Source organism: Hydra viridissima, unplaced genomic scaffold (assembly GCF_058129835.1).
Source record: "Hydra viridissima isolate aposymbiotic clone 2 unplaced genomic scaffold, HvirCarnegie_v1 scaffold_5, whole genome shotgun sequence".
In the NCBI taxonomy this organism is placed as follows: domain Eukaryota; kingdom Metazoa; phylum Cnidaria; class Hydrozoa; order Anthoathecata; family Hydridae; genus Hydra; species Hydra viridissima.
In genome coordinates, this window is record NW_028324304.1 from 7,738,713 (window position 1) to 7,759,578 (window position 20,866).

The following is a 20,866-nucleotide window of genomic DNA, read 5'->3' on the forward strand; positions in this document are numbered from 1 at the left end:
CACAAAAAACTTTGGTATTTTCGATTCGCGGCGCGACGCTCGCATCGAACTCCAGATGATCTACAAATTCATTTTTAATAATCCACTGTTGAATAGGCTTTAACTAAATAAAGTTTTTCCTTTGTGTCGGATACTTTTTGCACCCACTGTATAATTCTTTACGCAATCTTTGTTTCATTGGTCGCACAAATCTAGTTTTGAGCCAAAACGGCTATGAAAATCTTTCTTAATTGATGAGAACAGGGTATTGAAACTTTACAATGATTTTGTACTATATAAGAATAAGCAAATTAATTCGTCGTATTAGGAGTGCTGAAAGCTGAAAGCTGATAGATTTTAAACCATGATTGTGCAATCAATATTTGTATTAGTGCTCTTGGAAGGAGGTTTGTATTTTGGATAAAAATATATACACTAGTTAAATACCTGAGATGCGTAAAAATAGACTTCCTAAGCTTCCTCATTAAACTATTCTTTAGGGATGCGTCAACTGTTTCGCAAAAGTAAGGTCAAATATGTTAGTTTAAAATTCGTAATTTCTTTGAATTAGTGAAAGAAATTTTTTCACGCATTAGTAACTTAGTAGACAAAAATGCGTGCCTCGAATGTAGATAGAAGTGCATAGGATCAGACCTTCGCATAGATAAATGAAGAATTATCTTTTAGTATCAGTAATGGACCTCAAATTACCACTATGAGTATTAATCTTTTACTTTTTTATGTATACTTTAGTGTTACTATATTAAGGTGTATTTACCTCTTAGTACTGAGACTAAGGAAATCATTCTGCGTTCTTTGACTAATTTGAGTTTAAAAAATACACAAAAACGTTAAAAAACAGCCCCTTTTTCTTAGCGTTTAAAAAGCAACAACTATCATGTTCCTTACTTTCTTTAGAACAGCGAATTTTAGCCTACGATTGGAAAGAGTGTGGAGATTTAGGACACTTTTCAAATATTGTTTAAGTCTCTGAACATAACTTAGTAGGCTATATTCTAAAAGAACAAACAAGCAAACTTTAAAACAAAATTTTGACATAATTCAAACAAAATGAAAAACATAATTTCTTTACATAAATTTTTAACAATATATTAGTTTAGTTTTTTTCACATATGTGAAAAAAACTAAACGAGTCTGTGGGTTATATAATGGTATGCAACAGTTTTCCTGAGTATTTTATGCTAAAGAGTATTTTATGAATATTTTATGCTCGCAAGCTAATACTTAGGAATAAAATCTCACAAATGCTCCAAGTTCAAGCTGAGATTTGCGGTTAAGGCTTTAAATGGTTCTAAAATATGAAAACACTTTTAACAATTCAATGAAAAAGTCATTTTTGATTTTTTTTTTTGTTTCGAGAATCACTTAGTTTTATTTTTCTTTTTGGTAAGACTGATATATATTCTGCCAGGTATTTTTTTTAAACGGCTCTTAATTGCATTAGCCGTAAACGTTTTTTGAACGTTTCGCACCTTTCAAAACAAATGTTCTGCATAGCTGGCAAATAGAAACAAGCGTTTTTTCTTCGGAACGACAAAACTTTCCAAACGGAAGTTTTACATTTAGAAGCGATTGTTTTACATTCCTATTAGATTATAAAGCTACGTAAGTTAATACGAATTCATTCAATAAAATAAGCAATAAAATAAAAGGTTTAAACAATACTGCACAGTTTAAACGGCAGAACTATTATTTTACCAAAATTAAAGGAAACGAGAGGATAAGCTTGTAAAATATCACACAGTACTCTGTAATAACTTTTGCTGTGCATAGCTTTGTTAATCAAATACCGTCATACTGTTCTTTACAAGTCAAGTGACTCAAGCTTTAATAACTTTTAATGGTAAAGAGAGATATTTTCGGCTCTTTTCCTGCCTTAAAACTTTTTATAAGGTATTGTGCAACCTCTTATTGATTCGGAAAACCAAGATAAAGTATAGGAAAAAGGATGGAGTTAGCTACAACTCTCGAGTTCTGCTTACCATTTTCACTCACCACTTACTATCCAGCTAACAATTAACTTTCAAGAAACGTTGTTATAAGTTCTTTTAGGTTCGTTTAATGTTCGCTGCAAACGTTACTTGAACCAACTTGTGTGAACTCCGATTTACAGTTCTTGAAAGTTCGATGCGAACGTTCAATTTACAGACAACGAACGTTGTTTTGACGTTCACTGCAAACATTATTTCGACAGCTCTTGAACGTTCATATCTAACGTTCAATAACGAACAGCGGGTGTTGACCGAATATTATATATATATATATATATATATATATATATATATATATATATATATATATATATATATATATATATATATATAAGGGTGGTCCTTATTCATTACAAAAAAAATTTTCTTCAGTTTTCTGACGGGGCACCCCTTTCAATGGTTGGCGTTTATGAAAAAATAATTGTACTGAAAATTTTATTTGAAAAAAATACATTTTAGGGGTCTCTACCGCAGAGTTTATATCTATAAAAGTGCCCACAGAAGGCTCATATGCTCAGTATTCTACAATATGAATGATTAGGACAAATATGATCACAGAACACAACATTGCTTTATTGAAGCACATTTAAACAACTGTTACAGTGTTACATATTGTAATTATTATTGTCCTTATGTGTTGAGACTGTCAAAGTGACAAAAACCGTCTAGTTAGTCCATTGCCAGGGTATTCTTCGCTCGATCAGGAAATCGCTGGCGGTACTTCTTTACAATTAAGAGAAGGCACTGTTTCTGCTCCTCATCGTTTGTGTGCAGCTTGTTGTATTCGTCCATTAAGGCAACTCCACGTTCTGCTATGTCATTCACAACTCTCATACTACTGACAGTGTTCTTCGCCAACTGATAGTCAGCATCTGCAGCCAGAGCTTCACATCTTTGTTGAGGAAAGTTGACGGTAGACCAGTGATGGTGAAGAATCTACGACTGCTCTCGGTGACAAAGTCTTCCAAGTTCTTGGAGCTCACCAGCGTAGGATCAACAGTTATCCTCTTCAAAGGATATTCTGCACCCGGTGCTTGCAGGGCACTGACCATCAGACGTTTAGTGTCATCGAAGACTTCGTCATCAAAGAAAGCCAATGCAATCAGTTCTTCTGACAAGTACCACAAATGTCCAAAAATTTTCTTCATTGCGATCTGAGAGACTGCTTGATTCTGTGCCTTGTATTTGTCGATCTCCTTGATAAGCTCGAGATCAACACGAGGCGAAGATGGCGCTGACGGCGCTCTAAACCAGGCCTTGACATACAGAGTCACTGTGAAAAGACACACGTCTGCTATTCCCTTCTCTTCTTTCTTTGTCATCTTGAACTGGCTTCTCAGCATCCATATTTTCAATGAATAAATAGCCTTGGCCATCCATCTGGCTTGATGCAGTCCTGCCGGAGCTTTGAATGAGCATCCTTGAGATGGAACGCCTCCCAGAAACATTATTGTCAGCTCTAGTAGTTCGCGATAACCATCACGAGGCTGAAACTGTTGCAGTTGGTTTTCAGCAAATGCAATAATTTCATTTGCAACACTGGAAACGGCACTGTGCACGATGTCATTCGAACTAGATGCCTGAAAGTTTGACCGGTCAATGATTTCCCAACTGCTTTGAAACCTTTTAAAAATCATAATGTCTGGACCCTTTGAAGGGCCAAGAGAAAGAGTAACCGTTGCCTCTAAGACTATTTCTAAAATGTGATGACGGCAAGCAAACCAGAGCAAATCTTTGTCAAACTTCTGCTCCAGTAGGATGCAAGCACCATTTCTTGGACCACTATTGACGGAAGTAGTGTCGAAGCACACGCACTTGTCTTTATCAGCTATGCCCCACGCTACAGTTACATCATAAACAGCTGTTACTGAAGCTTCTCCAGTTCCAGATGGCAGCTTCGGTACAAAAAGAAGTTGGTCAACTCCTAGTCCAGACACGAGGATTGGGAGCCGGTCCACAATTTTTTTGCTACTGATATCTTCCAGCAATTTCCCATCCCAGTGTATTGTTAGTGGAACTGTTGGCTTGAATTCTGCTTTCAAGTTCTCTGCCATTCTCTGCCTAATTTTCATCCCTTCTCTTCCAATGGACGATCAATTGATATTAAACTCTGCTGGGTCATGACCGAGGTGCTGCAGTGCTGGAGTCAGGACTAGTGCAGCATTTCTATCACTGACCTTTGCCATATCCAGACATACTGCTAACTTGTCATTCAGTATTTTGTGTGTGCCACGTTTACGTTTAGTTCTATTTGAAGTTGTGCTTGATGATGGCTCACCAAATGCTTCTTTATCATTACCAGACTCCTGTTCGCTTTCGGAATTCTGAAGAATAGCTTTCTCCTCTCTGGCCACTCTGTCCTGTTCTTCTCTCTCTTTTCTTCTCTTGAAGTTTTTTTCTCTACAGTGAACATCTCTTTCTCTTTTGGCCATGGCTTTGTCAACACTTCCCAACTTACCACGTCGTCCCGCCTCACGCTGAGCTAACAGGAACTCCCTGTCCTCCTGCATGCTAATCATCTTCATAACTTCCGCATGAGCAATGTCAAAAAGACTCTCTAAGCCATCCTTCCATTCTTCTTCCTTCTTCAGTAGACTTTCAGAGCGCTTTGCTTTATTTTCCTTATTTTTCTTCAGTTTGTCATAATCATGGAACAGACATTCAACTTTTTCAACAACGTGTTTCTTCAACCGTCGGGATGCGGGCTTTAGCCCACACTTCAAGAACGTCATTAGTTGTTGAATGTGATGCTTCACGGCCATCTCCCTTAAAATAATAAATTTTATTTGTTACCATCCAATTTAATTATTCAAATTATATGTAATTTCTAACAAAAACTTATAGAGCTCACAAAACTAACTGACAAAATTTATGTTATGCAATATAAATAAACAACAATGACATATGAAAACTCTGACAAGGTCTAAAACCAATAAATAAAATACACCATTATGTGCATAAATGAAAAGTCAAGTTCGATACTATGGCACTCAGACAATTGATATTAATTAACAATTTAAAATGGATTTAGCACAGCGGATCGGTCATTCTTTCTGTTTTATAATAATTCATTGTTAAATCAATGTAATTTGGCAAATTAATATTTAAGCAAAAATAAACAAAGAAAACACTCACTTTTGATCCAGTATCCACTAGGTCAGTTGTTACGGAAGTTTCCCTGAGAGAGTCAGTAGTCACTAATTCAGATTCATCAAATATTATTGTTATATTGAGTGTCTGTCAGTGTCTGATTACAAATGGCTGACAGCTGGTGAAATGCATTCTGGATAATTTAACAATAAATAAGTAACATCATATTGATAAATTATGCTGGCGGTATAGTGTGCAGTGAAAGAGTTTACCAGCATAACAACTAGTGACATGCAGCCACGGAACCCCACATGATACTTAACTATTATATATGTGGTAGGGACCTCTAAATGTTTTCAGATTTAGCTGATTTTTTTTGTGAATTTTTTATGCATGCATATAAAAAAAATTCAAGGGTGCCCTGTACAAAAATCAAACTTTGAAAATTAAGGACCACCCTAATATATATATATATATATATATATATATATATATATATGCAAATTTGTTCAGTTGAACTTTTAATTTTAAAAAAACAGGCTAAAATGGACTTAACTAAAAATTAAAGCGCAATCTTTACTTTTCTTAAACTACTGCTTAACATTCAGCTTAACCAGCCATATAAATTTAATGCTTTTTTGACCTTTTAGAGATTAACTTGACAAGTACAAATTTATTATTTTTGATAGCTGAATTACATATTAAGCTTATTTGAAAGATTAAGATCTATTTATTATTTCAAGGATAATGGACACAACTGTTTGAACTGTAGACAATTACAAAATATGTGACACAGAATAACACCTCTTGCAGTGAAAAAGTTCATATTGTCTGTATATTATATACATATATATATATATATATATATATATATATATATATATATATATATATATATATATATATATATATAACATTATTATTACATAGTTAATCATTTACAAACAAAGAATGATATAATGTCGTTCTTAATTTTAATGCTATTTTATTAACTAATGGCCTTGACATTTGGTGCAGTGGGGCAAACTTGTGGATGTATTCTTGTTCCCAGACTCCAATCACTTCTTTATATTTTCAAATCAATCTCATTTGACATAAACATGAACATACTTAAACTTATATGCCTAAAAGTTTCATATCTAAAACAAAATATCCTGCAGGCAGCCATGCAACATTTTAACAATATAATTTTGCAAATCAAAGGCGATGGCCTTTGATTTGCAAGCATATATTTTTTTGATTTTGTGTTCTTCTTAAAATATCATGTTGAATTTGGTTGGTTTGAGTTAATTCAGGTTGAACACCATGTACATTATCTTCACCATTGTCCTCAAAGTTAATGTCATCTGGAATTTCTAATCCTAAGGAAATGCAAATGTTTTCCAGTAAAGTGCAAGTAAAAAATATTTTACAGCAAGTTATTGGGTGTACTGAAGTGTTTTACCAATTTTGTACAAACACCTCCAAAGGTTTTTGAGATGTCCTATGGCTTGCACCATATCACTACCTATCTGACGGTGAACTTTATGAAAATATATTTCCTCTGGTGACAATCCATATCCTAAGTCTGCAAAAAGGAAACCTGCATTTGGATCATATTCTATTGACTGTTTTAATGCAGAATTAGAAAAAATGAAGGCATCATGGCACGATCCCGGATACTTTGCAACAACATCTCTAAACTTTCCATCAGCATCAATGACAACCTGACAGTTCAAAGCAGGATATCCTTTTCTAAAAAAAGAAGTTAAAAATCTTCAAAATGTTAAAATGTTTAAAAATCCTTAGAGCAGCTAAAACCTTTTTGGGAAACATTGACATGTTAAAACAACTGTTCACCTTAGCCAAAACAAAATATTGTTTTTTTACATGATCTTTTATCATTAACTATATGACCTTGTATTGTAATATTGTTTTCAGTTTAGGACTTATGTTAAATAACTAGATGTTTTCAAACTTTAAAGAACTATGATGTGCTGTTTAAAATATAAAAAAAACTTCGATTTTTGTAATAAACATGTCGCACTTTGTGAAATTGTTGTTTAGTGTCTTCATAAATTTAAATACAGCATAAAAAAGCATTTGCACCTTAAAAAAGGAAACAGTAAATAATTTTTTTTTTATAAAGACTAATAGAACAAAAATATTTTTTTTTAACCTTGTATGCATTATATGCAAACATACAAAGACAGAATGAATCTGTAAAACAAAAGCTTTTTTAAGTTTCTGATGTTAACTTTGCCTGTGTAAGCAGGTCAAGCAGTGTACACTTTAAACATTTTGACTAATGACCTAAAGAAATATAATGATCAGGTATCAAATTAAAATAATGAGTTTACCTGCAAATATATGGTGACTCATCAGCCATAGAAACTCCTTAGATTTGTATCATCGTACCATCTAGTACGCCAAGAGGACCTTTAACTCCTAATGATTGAAAGTACTTTCTCTTTGTTTCAGCCATCTCCTCTGGACTATCATACCATCTGACAAGGTGATGATAGTGCTGAATAAAATATTTTCAAAATTGGCAAAGTATGCAACTGCAGCTTGACTGACTTAAATGAGAGGTGTTACCTAAAATTACATCAAAACAACATGTGAACAAAATACGCATATTGACTATATTCTAATTAATCAAAGCAAGTTAGTTATTTGAGAGAAAAGTGAACTTTGACAAGGTTAAACTCCAAATAACTTGAAAAATACAGTCAACTTACCAAAAGTCTGCAAAAATATAAAGTCGCAATTTAGGAACAGTCGGAGGGTGCAGTATAAAAATTAATCTTTGACAATCTATTATTCTAAGTTAAAAAAATTAAGGTTTGTTTGATTTTTACTATACAATAATGAAGTATCGTATTTACATATAGAGAAAAAAGAAATTTTATTTTATTTCTTAAGAATTAACAAACTGAAAAAGGAATAAAGTTATTTTTAAGTAAGCAAACATGATTAGTCTAAAAACAGGTTTGCCACTCCAATTTTAAATTTTTTTCCCTAAGTTTTCCTTAACTAAAGAATGTTTCTCAATCTTTCCAGGTTATCCCAAAGTTTTTGTTTGTACGTATTAAAAAATTATTTATACCAACAAGCTAAAGGTTTTACAACAACAGTTGCAAATTCATTGTTATCCGTCTTGACTGAGATTGAATTTGACTTTTTACTTATGATAATGATTAATAAAGTTGCCTTTAATAATTAGAGACAATAAACACGAATTGGATTCCAGGTTTTTTAAAAAAAAGTGTTTGAAGTTAAACAAATTTCAAATTTTTTTTTTTTTTAAACAAAGTTCACTCTTTCAAAAACGTTTCATTCAGCTCATTTTTGGAAACTTATTATTTTAGTTTAAGTCAAATTGTTTTCAAAATACTGTTAAATTACACAATTTGTTTTTTATTTAACATGTTTAATTTTTTAAATATAAATAATGGTTTCTGTCTAATTTTTGCGCAATTTTAGGGAAAAATGCCCACTGTTGGATTGGGGCGAACTTGTCACCCTCTTCTGTTAAAATGTCAACAATATATTTAATATAAAATACTTCTACTCTCTCAAACAAGAAAAAAACTCATCAAATTGATAGATATCAATTTTCTTCAAAAAGTATTTTAGTATTCAGAACGTAATGTCAAACGAATCCCAAAAAATGATGGGGTTTTACAAGGGATTTTATATGATTTACAGATTGTATTAAAATAAACAAATATGCATAGGTTCTGATAGCATAATGCACTAAAACAAGAAAACAAGACGTACAAGATGTACAAGATGTACAAGATATACAAGATAAACAACATATAAAAGATGTACAACAATATACAAGAAAACCACAAAAAGTTTAAATCACAACGGTTAGTTAAAAATTCAATTTTTTTTTAAGACTTCCGCGCTAACGTTTAGAAACAGTATCATGACCTGCCGTTAAATAAAGTTTTTTTAAAGCACAACATACTTAAAGGCCAAAGTATTTGTGAAATTTTGATAATTCAGTTACTTTGAAGAATTTCAAAAGTAAACTAATCGTCAAAACATTTGTAACTTTTATAATTCAATTTCTTTGTGATACTCCAAAACCAAGTGAAAGACTAAAGGAGTTTCAAATAAAATGAAGAAACTAACTATAAAGGCTATTGAGAAAAAAATTTCTAAAATGTTTCAAATCCAGGAATAAGTCACATTATCACAAGATTTCGTCAGCGCAAAACTATTGAAAACAAGCCTCGCACTAAAAGACCGGAAATTACAACTGAAAAGGTCGATAAGTTATTGGTTAGGTATTAAATTAAAGATCCTCGCAAGACTGCTGTCGAACATTGTCTACTGCGAAACTAAACGTTGGTCATCTCAAAATAATCTGTATGGCCGCCGTCCAGTTAAGAAACTGATGATTTCTGCAAGAAATTTGAAAACCAGAAAAAAACTTGCAATAGGTCGTATTAGTTAGACAGTTACTGATTGGTCGAAAGTCCGTTTCTCCGACAAAGCAGAGTTTATGCTCTTCAGTAGTGACGGAAATAGGTATGTGAGACGTCCAGTAAAAGACAGACTCCTACTGTTAGTTACCTACTGTTAAACATGGCAGAGGAAGTATTACGATTTCCGGATGTTTTAGTCGTGACGATGTGGGTCCTATTCATCGGATAGAAGGTATTATGGACTAGAGAGTTGAATGAATGTTGGTATGGCATTCTTCAAGATGTTCTCATTAATTTCTATGCCTTGTTGGTGTGATGCTGCTTTTAAGACAAATCGATATGCCACAAATTACTGTGAGGAGGGAGAAAAGTTAAAAACAGCGAAAAGAATTGCATACAGCGACTTATTCACTCTGTCATATAAATAAACGATAACACGATAAAACGTAATAAAACAAAAATTAAAAACAGCGATTAAGAAAAGACAGAGGCTTATTTACCTGTCAAGTAAATTGATAAGTTGATATAGCAACAAAACAAATTTCAAAAATAGAGTAACGAAGGACTTCTGGAAAACAAAAAAAGAGTGAGAACTTCTCGTAAAAAAAAGGAGGAAAAAGGTCCTCTTCTTAAGTGAAAATGAGAAGAAGTCAGAGTTTTTAAGAAGAACTTTTAGAGAAAGAGAGTTTTTTTACTATTGAAGAACTTGAAATTGTTGATAAAACAGAAGAAATAAAGAAATAGAAGTCAGAAGAAAAATTGTTTCAAGAGAAGTAAGAAGAAATTTCGCCCTTTTTAATAGAGAAGAAAAGAAGAAACATTTGTAATAAAGAGAAGATGTAAAAAGAGGAGTGATTGATATAAACAGTATTGAACACTGCAAGAAGCGTAAGAGAATATTATTTGTATTATATAAAAGTTATAAATATAAGAGTGCTATCCATAACACTAATAGAACATTCGTTGAGTTTTTTATAGAATATACTGAGGACGGCAAATATATAATTTGGCCCATTCCTAACCAAACTATCCCCAAACCTCGCCCTTTCCTAACCAAGTACTCCCCACATTAGGAACCTCGATCCCAACCTCCACATACCTAATCCACCCAACTCTAAACCCAATCTTCTCCTTACCCTTCCCTTAATTAGCTAAACAACAACAAACCTTAACCAAGTAAATTATGAATTTAAAATTACGCCACCCTCACATTACTAACTGTCTTATCTGGCATTTTAACGGATTTTGAAACGATTTTTAATAAAATTCACTTGTTTCTTAACTTTTGCAGACTTTTTAACACGTTGTGATGAACTAGTTCAGAATATTGCTCATCAAAGACTTCAAATGATAGTTTTGTTTTAAGAAAATTACAAAATGATGTTTAGTAATATGACCTTTCCTCCTTATTGAATGATTTTGGTCGCAAGTTGTCTAAGCATAACTCTAGATTTTGAAGGCAATCTTTTGAGAGGAGAAATGTTATGTGTGTTTATAAGGAATGCCTCGTTTACTTGTTATGCTAAATAAATGTTATAAAAAAATAAATTTTAAAGATGTTTGAGAAAGTTGTTATTTGGAGTTTTAAACAAAAAAAAACAGTTACTGAGACACTTTTTTTCCAAACATCAAACTGTTTTTTTATGAAACTTGAAATCTGTTAATTTACTTTTTTCTTGCTTAAAAAGTTTTGGAAAGTCCCTAAAAATGACGTTTTTACAGGAAATGACGTTTTTATAGGAAACGAGGAGAAATATACATGAAACGAAACAAATCAAATAACTTAAGAAAATATACAGGAAATGAAACAAATCAAATAACTTAAGAAAGCTGTTACATCATTCTAAAATTGAAATTTATATATAGAAACTTTGAAATGTATAATTTTATGTCATCATTAATTTAGTTATACTTTGTTAATACTTTTTATAAAAAAAAGTTTATTACAACAGCAATACTTGTACTTTTGCTCTTGCAAAAGTACAAGTATTGGTGTTGTAGATCAAGTATTGCTCTTGTTAACTGGGCATTTAGTCCCCCGCAGTATCAGTAGGCTCATGTTGCATCACTGTGTACTGAGAGCGGTTACTAGCAGATGAAATTAATATTTTATTTTAGTCCTTTGTTCACCTATTATATTATAACAATTTGGAACTAGTTTCAAATTCTTAAGTTAATTTTTTTTTTTTCCAAAAGCTTTTGCACTGAAATGTTATGCAGGGCCGTACCGAGCCAATTTTGCGCTTCGGGCAAGAAAAGAAAATTGCGCCCTCCCCCCCCCCCCAAAAAAAAAGGAGAAAATTCAACGAAAAAAATGATTTATTGATCACAAAATTTATCACATCAAGTTATAAGTAAAATTTGTCATTAAGGTTGCAAAAAATTTAGTTCAATGTCACTTTTCTGGCTTTTCTTGAGGCAAATTCACTAATGACATCATCAAAATCAATGTTGTTTGCCACTTCATTTTCAATTGAAATTATAGCCAAACTAGACAAACGTTCTTGGCCCATTTTTGACCTCATATAGTTTTTTATGAGCTTAAGTTTACTGAAACTTCTCTCACACGTAGCAACTGTGACTGGTATGGTGAGGAAGATGCGAATAGCAATTGCCGTGTTGGGATAAGCATCGGTCAAAGAATATTTATGAATGAGCTGCAAAATGCCGATCGGGGAAGAGTTTTCAAAGTTGTCCATCATTGCGGCAGCTTGATATTTAAAGCTTGCCATTTCTGACTGGAAATCGGAAGAGTCTAAATCTGCCTTGTAAATTTGAGATAAATTTGCAGCTTTTTTCTTGAGTTCATCCACTGAACTTTTAGAGAGTGAATGCCCACTGAGGAAGTCAAAATCAGAGGATACAGCAGACATAGCCTCAAACCGCCACTCAATTTGTGTAATAATGCTGTCAAACACAAGGTTGCACTGAGATCCGAATTCTGTTTTTGCTGTGAGAAGGTGAGAGTCATCTTCACCTTCATAAAGTGCCATCCGCTTCACTTTGCGCTTCCTCTTGATTGGAAAGCCACCATCAATTCCGCTCTGGTTAGCTTTTTCTGTGGCATCTTTGATAATGTTGTCCACTCCAACATCTCGAAGATTCTGAATGGAAGCCTTCAATCCTTTCATTTTTTTTGCAGCAATGTCAATTGAAATGGTTTTTGACTGAAGCAGTTTGTTTTCCCGGTCAATTAGAGAAAGAATTCGACTCCAGAAATCCAACAAACACAAAAAACTGAAATCAATTTGAATGAGAAGTTCTTTTGCGCTGCTAACTGTGACAGCATTTGTCATGGGATTGTGGATAATGGATTCCAAAACTTGAAGAACGTCTTTGATTTGTCTGTGCAATGGTGTGATTGCTTCTTTTTTGGCAGACCATCTTGTGTCACTGTTTCCCTTTAATGAAATGGTCAACGTTTTCATCAGTTTTTCCCATCTTGACGTGGAGCTTGAAAAAAAGTTAAAGATGGCTTGAACCTTTCCAAAAAACGTAATCATGAGTGGGGAAACCTCAGCAGCATGAACACCAACAAGATTTAAAGTGTGAGCTGCACATGGAACAAATCTTGCTGACTCATTAAGAGAATGGATGTGAGCTTTGACGCCATTGTATTTTCCAGACATATTGGATCCATTATCATAGCCTTGGCCCCGGCAATCGGAAATGTTTAGACCATCCTTCTTCAATTTTTCAGTTATCTCTGTTGCAAGACCTTTTCCGGTTTTTTGGTGAGATTCAATGAAGTCCACAAAGCTTTCCTTAATTGTGCAGGTTTCATCACTGATGTGGACATACCTGATGATCTGAGACATCTGTTCTTTGTGGGAGGCATCTGGAGTGCAGTCAAACAGAACAGAGTAGTTTTTAGCTTCTTTGATGTTTGACAAAATTTTGTTCCTGACTTTCTGCCCAAGTAACTCAATCAGCTCATTTTGAATTCGAGGAGAAAAGTAGGATGTTGTGTTTTTTTTTGCTTTAACGGACGCAATATGTTCAGTCACTAAAGGATAATAATGGCCAATCAACTCAATTAAGCTCAGAAAAATGCCACAGTTTTGTTGACCGATGTCTTCTGTTGTTCCCCGAAGGGCAAGATTGTTCTTGGCACAGAACAAAATTGCATCAACAATCACTTTCAAGATGTCTTTCCACTTTTTCATCTCTCCACTGATAACTCTCTGCAGATCAGAATCCAGGGTCTTTCCTTCCTTAAGTTTTTTTTCGAGAGTTTTCCAATCAGAATAGCATCTTTGGTGTTCATTGCTGTTTTCATGCTCCGGAATTCTTGGGTTTAGTTTTTTCCAGTCACAAAACCCTTTGGAAATTTCTGAGAAATTGTTGGTTTTTGTTGTTGAAAATAACAAACAGCAAAAACAAAATAAAGAATCTTTTTTGTTGCTGTACTGCAGCCAAGTGCGAACAAACTTTTCACCATTGGGATGAATTTTTTCATACCATTTTGAGCTGAAGTGTCGCATTCTGTTGTCAAAATCACACAGCGTGTTTGGGAAAAACTCTCTTCTATCTTGCTCTGGCCCATGCTCAATCAAAAAGCATCTTATTTTGTCCGTTATTTTAGGCCATGTTGCTGGATCCCTGTGTTGAAAATTTTTTTCCGAGGCCACTGGAATTTCTGAGATTTCTGAATGAAGTTCATCCTCGTCCATTTCAGCTGGGCCTGAAAGCTGGGAATTTCCATCTTCCCTTATTGGTTCTGAATCAGTTGTGCAAAATTCTTCTTGACCTTTGCTTATGAAAATCTCCTCTTCAATTAATTCCAAATGATGATCTGAACTTAAGTCAATTATAGGATCTGTTATTTTGTAATTAACTTCAATGCAAGTATCCTCCGAAATAATTTGTTTTTCCACTGAGTTTGTTACCAACCACTTTTTGAAACAGTTTCGTAGTTTCTCGTCACTCTCTTGGCGCTGTTTTCTTTTCTTCTTAAATTCAGCACCAGATAATTTTTTGGTTCGATTCATAATAAAATCCTAATGTTCAAAGTTATCAAAGGTACGTTAGTGTTAAAGGGCGCTCTTTTGTTCAGTAAATGAGCTTTAGTATTTTAATATAACAAATTGAAAGCTTAATTAAAGCGAAGAATTATGTGGCAAATGCGTTTACTTCGTAGGCGATCTGAATTTAGATTTGCTTGAATACAACAAAAACAAAGACGTCAGAACTTTTTTTGATATTATGTTTTAAAAATGGATTCGAATTACAAAAAATACTGCTACTTTAATTGATCAATTTATAATTAATAAAAACATAAAAATTAAAACAGGAATATTTATTAAAGATATATCTGATCATTTTCCGGTTTTTATAACAGCACAAAAATCGCTAAATCAACTTCCTAAAAAGGTAAAAACTAAAAAACGAGTTATTAAAGACGCTTCTCTTGCGACTTTTTTTAGCCTTTTATCAACAACAAACTGGGAACCTGTTTTGAAAACAAAAAATACTTATGAAGCTTATGATAAATTTTATCATTTATTTGAATGTCACTACAATAAAGCATTCCCAATAACAACTAAATTTATTAAAACAAAAACTCAACAAAATCCCTGGATAACACCCGGAATCATAAAATCTTCGAAAAAAAAGCAACGATTGTATGAGAAGTTCATTAAAAAAAAGAACTTTTAAAATACAAAAATAATATACAAAAAACTTGGAACATAATAAAAGATATTGTAGGTAAAAAAGATATGAATATTAGTCGTTTACCAAAAAAACTAATTATAAATAACCGTGAAATTATTAACGACGCAATAATTGCTAATTCGTTTAACCATGCATTTGTTAGCACAGGTCCATACCTAATATCATACCTAATCTCTAATAATAATACAATGGCTAATAATATGCTAACAGAAACAGAATTGCTTAATGCCATGTACTTACTTAAACCAAATAAAGGTAATGGAGTTGATGATGTAAGCAGTAATGTAGTAATTAAATCAATGCCTTATTTAAAAATTCCGCTTTCGCATATTTTTACGCTCTCTTTAAACCAAGGAATCTTTCCCGACAAACTTAAAGTTGCGAGGGTAATACCTATATTAAAATCAGGAGATGAGACTAGTGTCTCCAATTACCAAAGCCCCAATAGATCTAGGGGCTTGGTGATAAGACCAATTATGTCTTCTTCTTGCCCCTGCTGTTTGTATTTATATTATGGTTTACGACTTTAATAAATTTATATGGCAGAAGAAAAAAAAAATATATATATATATATATAGTTTGTGTCAAGAGGCGGAATTTTAATTAATTTTTTAATTAAAATTAATTAATTTAAGCAGCGACCCCGTGAAAATTTGTTTCATAAACTGATTATTATTTTTTTAATTTATTAAAATTTGCGCCCTCCTAAATTTGGCGCCTCAGGCCGCGGCCCGGCCGGCCCCGCCCTTGGTACGGCCCTGATGTTATGAAGATCCAATTGTATTAGCAGTAAACGGAACATGTAGCGATGAATTAGGAAAAGCAGCCTGCGCAACTGTAACTCTTAAAGCATCTGGTAAAGAAGCGACTACGAAAGGCTGTTCGGTTGGATCACTTTGCGAGAATTCGTGCATTTTGTCGCCAGCAGGAGTTGATTGCAAGGTACATCTGATTTCACCCATTCAACTTCTTTTTCCTCTCTCTGTGTCTGTTTCTGTGTATGTTCTGTGTCCGTCTCTGTGTCTGTCTCTGTGTCTCTGCATCTGTCTCTCCCTGTCTCTCTCTCTTTGTGTGTGTCTCTCTCTGTCTTTCTATCTCTCTCTCTTTCTCTCTCTGTATCTTTCTCTGTCTCTCTCTCTTTTGCAGTCTCTCCCTGTCTCTGTGTCTCTCTACCTGTCTCTCTGCGTCTCTCTCTCTCTGCGTCGCTGTCCCTCTCTTTGTCTCTCTCTGTCTCCCTCTTTCTTTATTTTTCTTTTACTCTCTGTTTGTGTCTCTCTCTTTTTATATTTATATATATATATATATATATATATATATATATATATATATATATATATATATATATATATATATATATATATATATATATATATATATATATATATATATATATATGAACTGTTTTTTCCGCGCACCGTTGTCAATAATTTTTGAAATTTGAGATAAAGGTTGATCCTTATGAACTTTCTACAACGTGCTAAATCCATATTTACTTTTGTCCCAAGGAACGGTAATCCATCAAGCCAATCATATCTCTGACGCTTTTCCCATGAAAATTCTATGAAAGTACGTGGTATTTAAAAATGTAAAAGACTTCTAATAATTTTTTATATTTTTTATTAGGAATTAGTGAGTAAATTGAGTTTACTAAAATGACTGATAGTTTTCAGTCAGAACTTCCGTATGTGACAGTTTCAGAACCTGAAAATGAACGAAAATTGAGTAGAACTTCCAAAAATTGGATGAAAGATAAGAAAACAATCGGTCAATTACGTAAATTAGGGATAGATTGGAAAGTGCATAATTGGAAAAGTCTGGCGTTAAAAACTAATGGCGTTAAAAAAGCAAAACAAACATTTAAAGTTTCTGAATTTAATCGAGTGTTAATTACACCGAACAAACTAAGTGTTAATGAATACATATTTCGGTTCATATCCTAATTATTGTATTCTTAAAAGAGGTCAAATGTTTTTACATTTAAAAATACCCCAGCTTCCTTGTAAGTCACGTTAAAAATGTCAAACTGTGTGAAATCAAATAATTGATTACAAATAAGGGACTTAATGTGAGTCATGAAGAATTGAATTTCTACAAAATAGTTGAGTAGAGTCTTCATTTGGTGTAATTGAAAGTGAAGATGAAGACCAATAAGCTTTTAAAAAAATTGTTTCTCTTTTTACTTGTTCCAAAATAGTTAATCCATACTTCTGTGCCGAAACGAGTTATGTGCCGAAATGAGTTATTAAAATTAAAATGCTCTAAAATGCTGAGATTTGATTGTTTCAATGCTTTTGATTATTTTTAATAAGCGAATTCTTTTAATCAAACTTTTCTAAAGATTTGAATATAGAATATTAATTTAAAACTTTTTCTCGATTTTCTCAAAATCCTTTTGAATGGAATTAACGCGTTTGGGAAAAAAACGTGCAGATGCCATGACGGGCTAAAATGCATAAGGTTTATTAGAGTAACGTTTTTTAAGAAATGGGAGAAAAGGTTTTATCAAACGCTCTTCAAGATACACCTTTATATTAACAGCCATTTCGCTTGATACAACGTAACAATTTGATATTTAGAAAATGCAATCCAAACTACTAAGTCATCTTCATAGTTTGCTTAATCATAGTACCTGATACTTATTTCGGTCACTGGAATAAAAACTAATCATTCTTAATTGTATTGGAATTCAATAATATGAAGTACGACTCATCATCATTTATAAACTTGTCATTTCTTTACTTAACTTTATACCGCGAAGTAGCAAACGTTGTACAAATGATCGTTTGGTCTTTTCAATCTTTCTAATTCATAGATTTTGTAATTGTTGACGTACTTCATTTGAGTTTTTTTGATACTTTTTTTAAGGAGCTTCTTTTTTTGTTTTTAAACATTCTTTTTAGCTTTGCACAGTAACTAGAGGTTTTGAGTTTTGGCTTTGGAGCGCTTCATTTTTTTCTAGTAACATTTTTTCCTTGTTCTCCATGTTTGATTAATCTATCTACATATCTATTTGAAATGTTGGTAACAACTAAGATAAACTTGCCTTTTATTTTATTGCAGCATGTTGTTTATACATATGCAGCAGAGTTAGAAAGATTAAGCGCATTGTTTAATTTTTAACATTCGGTAGAGACAAGTTCACATACAATAAAAACTATGAAAGATTTTTTTAATTCTTTTTTTGAGTGTTTGCTCAGCAGATATTTTTACAATATGGGCAAAAAGAACTTTACAATATGGGCAAAAAGAATACAACAAAAATGGACATAATGATGATAAACTGGTAAAACATCGCTAATAAAAGAAACTAGAAATGACAAGTAAATTTATTTGCACTATGCTTTAAAAAATAAAAAAAAAAACCAAGTTATTGCCAAAAATATCCTCCATTTGCTGTTAAACATGATCTCACTCTAATTTGCAACTGACTCAACTAGCTTCATGAAAAGGTCCGTCGGTACTGAGTTCCAGACCTACTATAAAAGCGCTTTTAAATGCTCTACAGAGGTAATTTTAGTTTTGATCATTTGAGCATCCATCCAAGCCAAAATGTTTTCGATTGAATTGAGATACGATAATCTGGTACACCAGGGCATCACGTGCATCTTATTTTGTGAATCATTCTTTTACAAGAGTCGTAGTGTGCGCTGAAGCTCTATCTTGTTGAAAGATGCATTCGCCACATCAATAAAAGTTTGTATGTGATGAAAAAACCCAGGACTATATTTGTATAGATTTTCTATACAAAAAATCAATCTTTTTTTATATAGGCTTTTGGAACATATTGTCTATAGAAATTCAAAATATATTTTGAAGTCTATAGAAATTTCTATAGACTTCAGGAAATTGTCTATACGAATTTTACAGAACTCAATTATTTTTATAGAACTCCTATAGAAATAAAAAAGTTTTATAGAAAATCTATAGAACATTTTTGTCCTGGGAAGGCTCTATTTTAAATATGAGCAAGATTTTTCTGGTTGTCTCTCTGCATACCTTGACATTTAAACGTTTTGTGTTCAATTCATCAGCTTGTGTTCCGCAAACTAACGTAAAATCTTGACTAGCCATTCTATGGAGATGGTGTGCATTTCTATTTGTAATTTTTTGAGGCCAACCAGGCCTTGGTGAATAATTGAACTCATCAACACTCACTCCTAAAATTTCTCATATTTCTCGTTTACTCTTCCTGCCTCATTTGCTCAAACCAATAATTTGCCATTAGATGGCTTTACTGACGCTTTTTCTTCCCATTTTACCACAATTTTTAGAAATAAGCTCAATATTTAACCAATGTTATTATCAAATTACCTTTTCGAGCTTTTTCAAAAATTTGAATAGATTTAAGTGAGATAAAAAAATGTAGGTGTAAGACTGTTCAAAAAAAGTCCGACCGGAAGTTTGTTTGGAAAAAATTCTGTCAAATATTAGTTCAAACATACAAGTGGTTTTGTCACTTTCGTTGGCGTATTTTTTTTTTTTTATATGAGTTTTTATAGGAATTCTTTTTTATTTTTAGTTTGAGATGATCAGAATACATTTCAAAAGAAATTTTTGTAAAACCTTTTATAACTTTTATTTCATGCGACTTCATTTTCCACCGCTTGTTAAAAGTTAACGAGTGCACTTAAATTTCTTGCACCACTGTATATAACGTATATATAAGCTTAGTCTATAGAAATAAGCCCTATAGAAATAATAGAACTCTATAGAAATGAAAGGGATACCCTATAGAAATAACGTAACTAATAAAAACCGTATAGAAATAATATAACTCTTTAGAAATAAAAGGGTTTAGTTCTACAGACTATGATATAATATATATACAACAAGTGTCACAAAAGTATACATATGTAATATATAGCAGTGCATGTTTTAAATTTAATTAAAGAAAGTTTATTTACATTATTTAGGTTTCATGCTGCTACACTGATTACTGTAACGCTGCGGGATTAGTTTCTGGCAGTGGTTTGATTTTGTGGGGGGGATTATTTGTTGTAGTTTATGCTGCGAAACTTGTCATTTAGTACTTGGCTTTTTGCAGTTGCTGCTAGCAATTGATGTGTACAAGATGGTTATCATTGTTTTGCTTCACTTTTTTTAATCTGTAATACACGTTTGTTTTATATTGTAACCCGACGTCTATTGTTAGTGCCGTATTTTTGAAAAGTTTTTAACGTTATTCATCTTCTTTAACAAATATGAAGATAAAGCAACATCTCCATTTATTCTAGCTTAAAACTGTTATCAGTCCCTTCTGCTAGAGGCACAAGTCTTTAGATCCTTTTTTTTCTCGCCGTAACTTCATAATTATCACCCAAGAATTTTCATCATTTTCTTCAAAACTCAAGTGCAAAGTTAAACTATCCCAATTAGTTTTTCTGATAGTGGGCTATGCTGCAGGCACCCTTACTTAAGTTATCCCAAACTATAACACTTTAAATGCAATACACTTTATTGAAGTAGCTTCTTAAAGACATTAGAATTACTTTTTACATACTTTTTTATGATCTATGGTTAAATTAATTATCATTTTTACATGCTATATTTAATTGGAAAGGTTGTTAAATAAGCTTTTCAAAAAAGGCTTTATTTTCCTGAAAATAAAAGTCAGTTATTCATTTATCCATTCAAAGTGGAAAATCTTGGGAAAAGTACTAAACTTAACCTTAAATTAAAAATTTAAAG

At 32.6% G+C, this 20,866-nt stretch overlaps 1 long non-coding RNA gene across 1 annotated transcript; it reads left to right on the forward strand.

Moving 5' to 3' along the window:
* The first annotated feature begins 231 nt into the window (after positions 1-231).
* Positions 232-20,329, forward strand: LOC149888369 (uncharacterized). The gene is made up of 2 exons (XR_016452801.1): positions 232-386; positions 20,092-20,329. It is a non-coding gene; the product is annotated as an uncharacterized LOC149888369 (long non-coding RNA).
* The last annotated feature ends 537 nt before the right edge of the window (positions 20,330-20,866 follow it).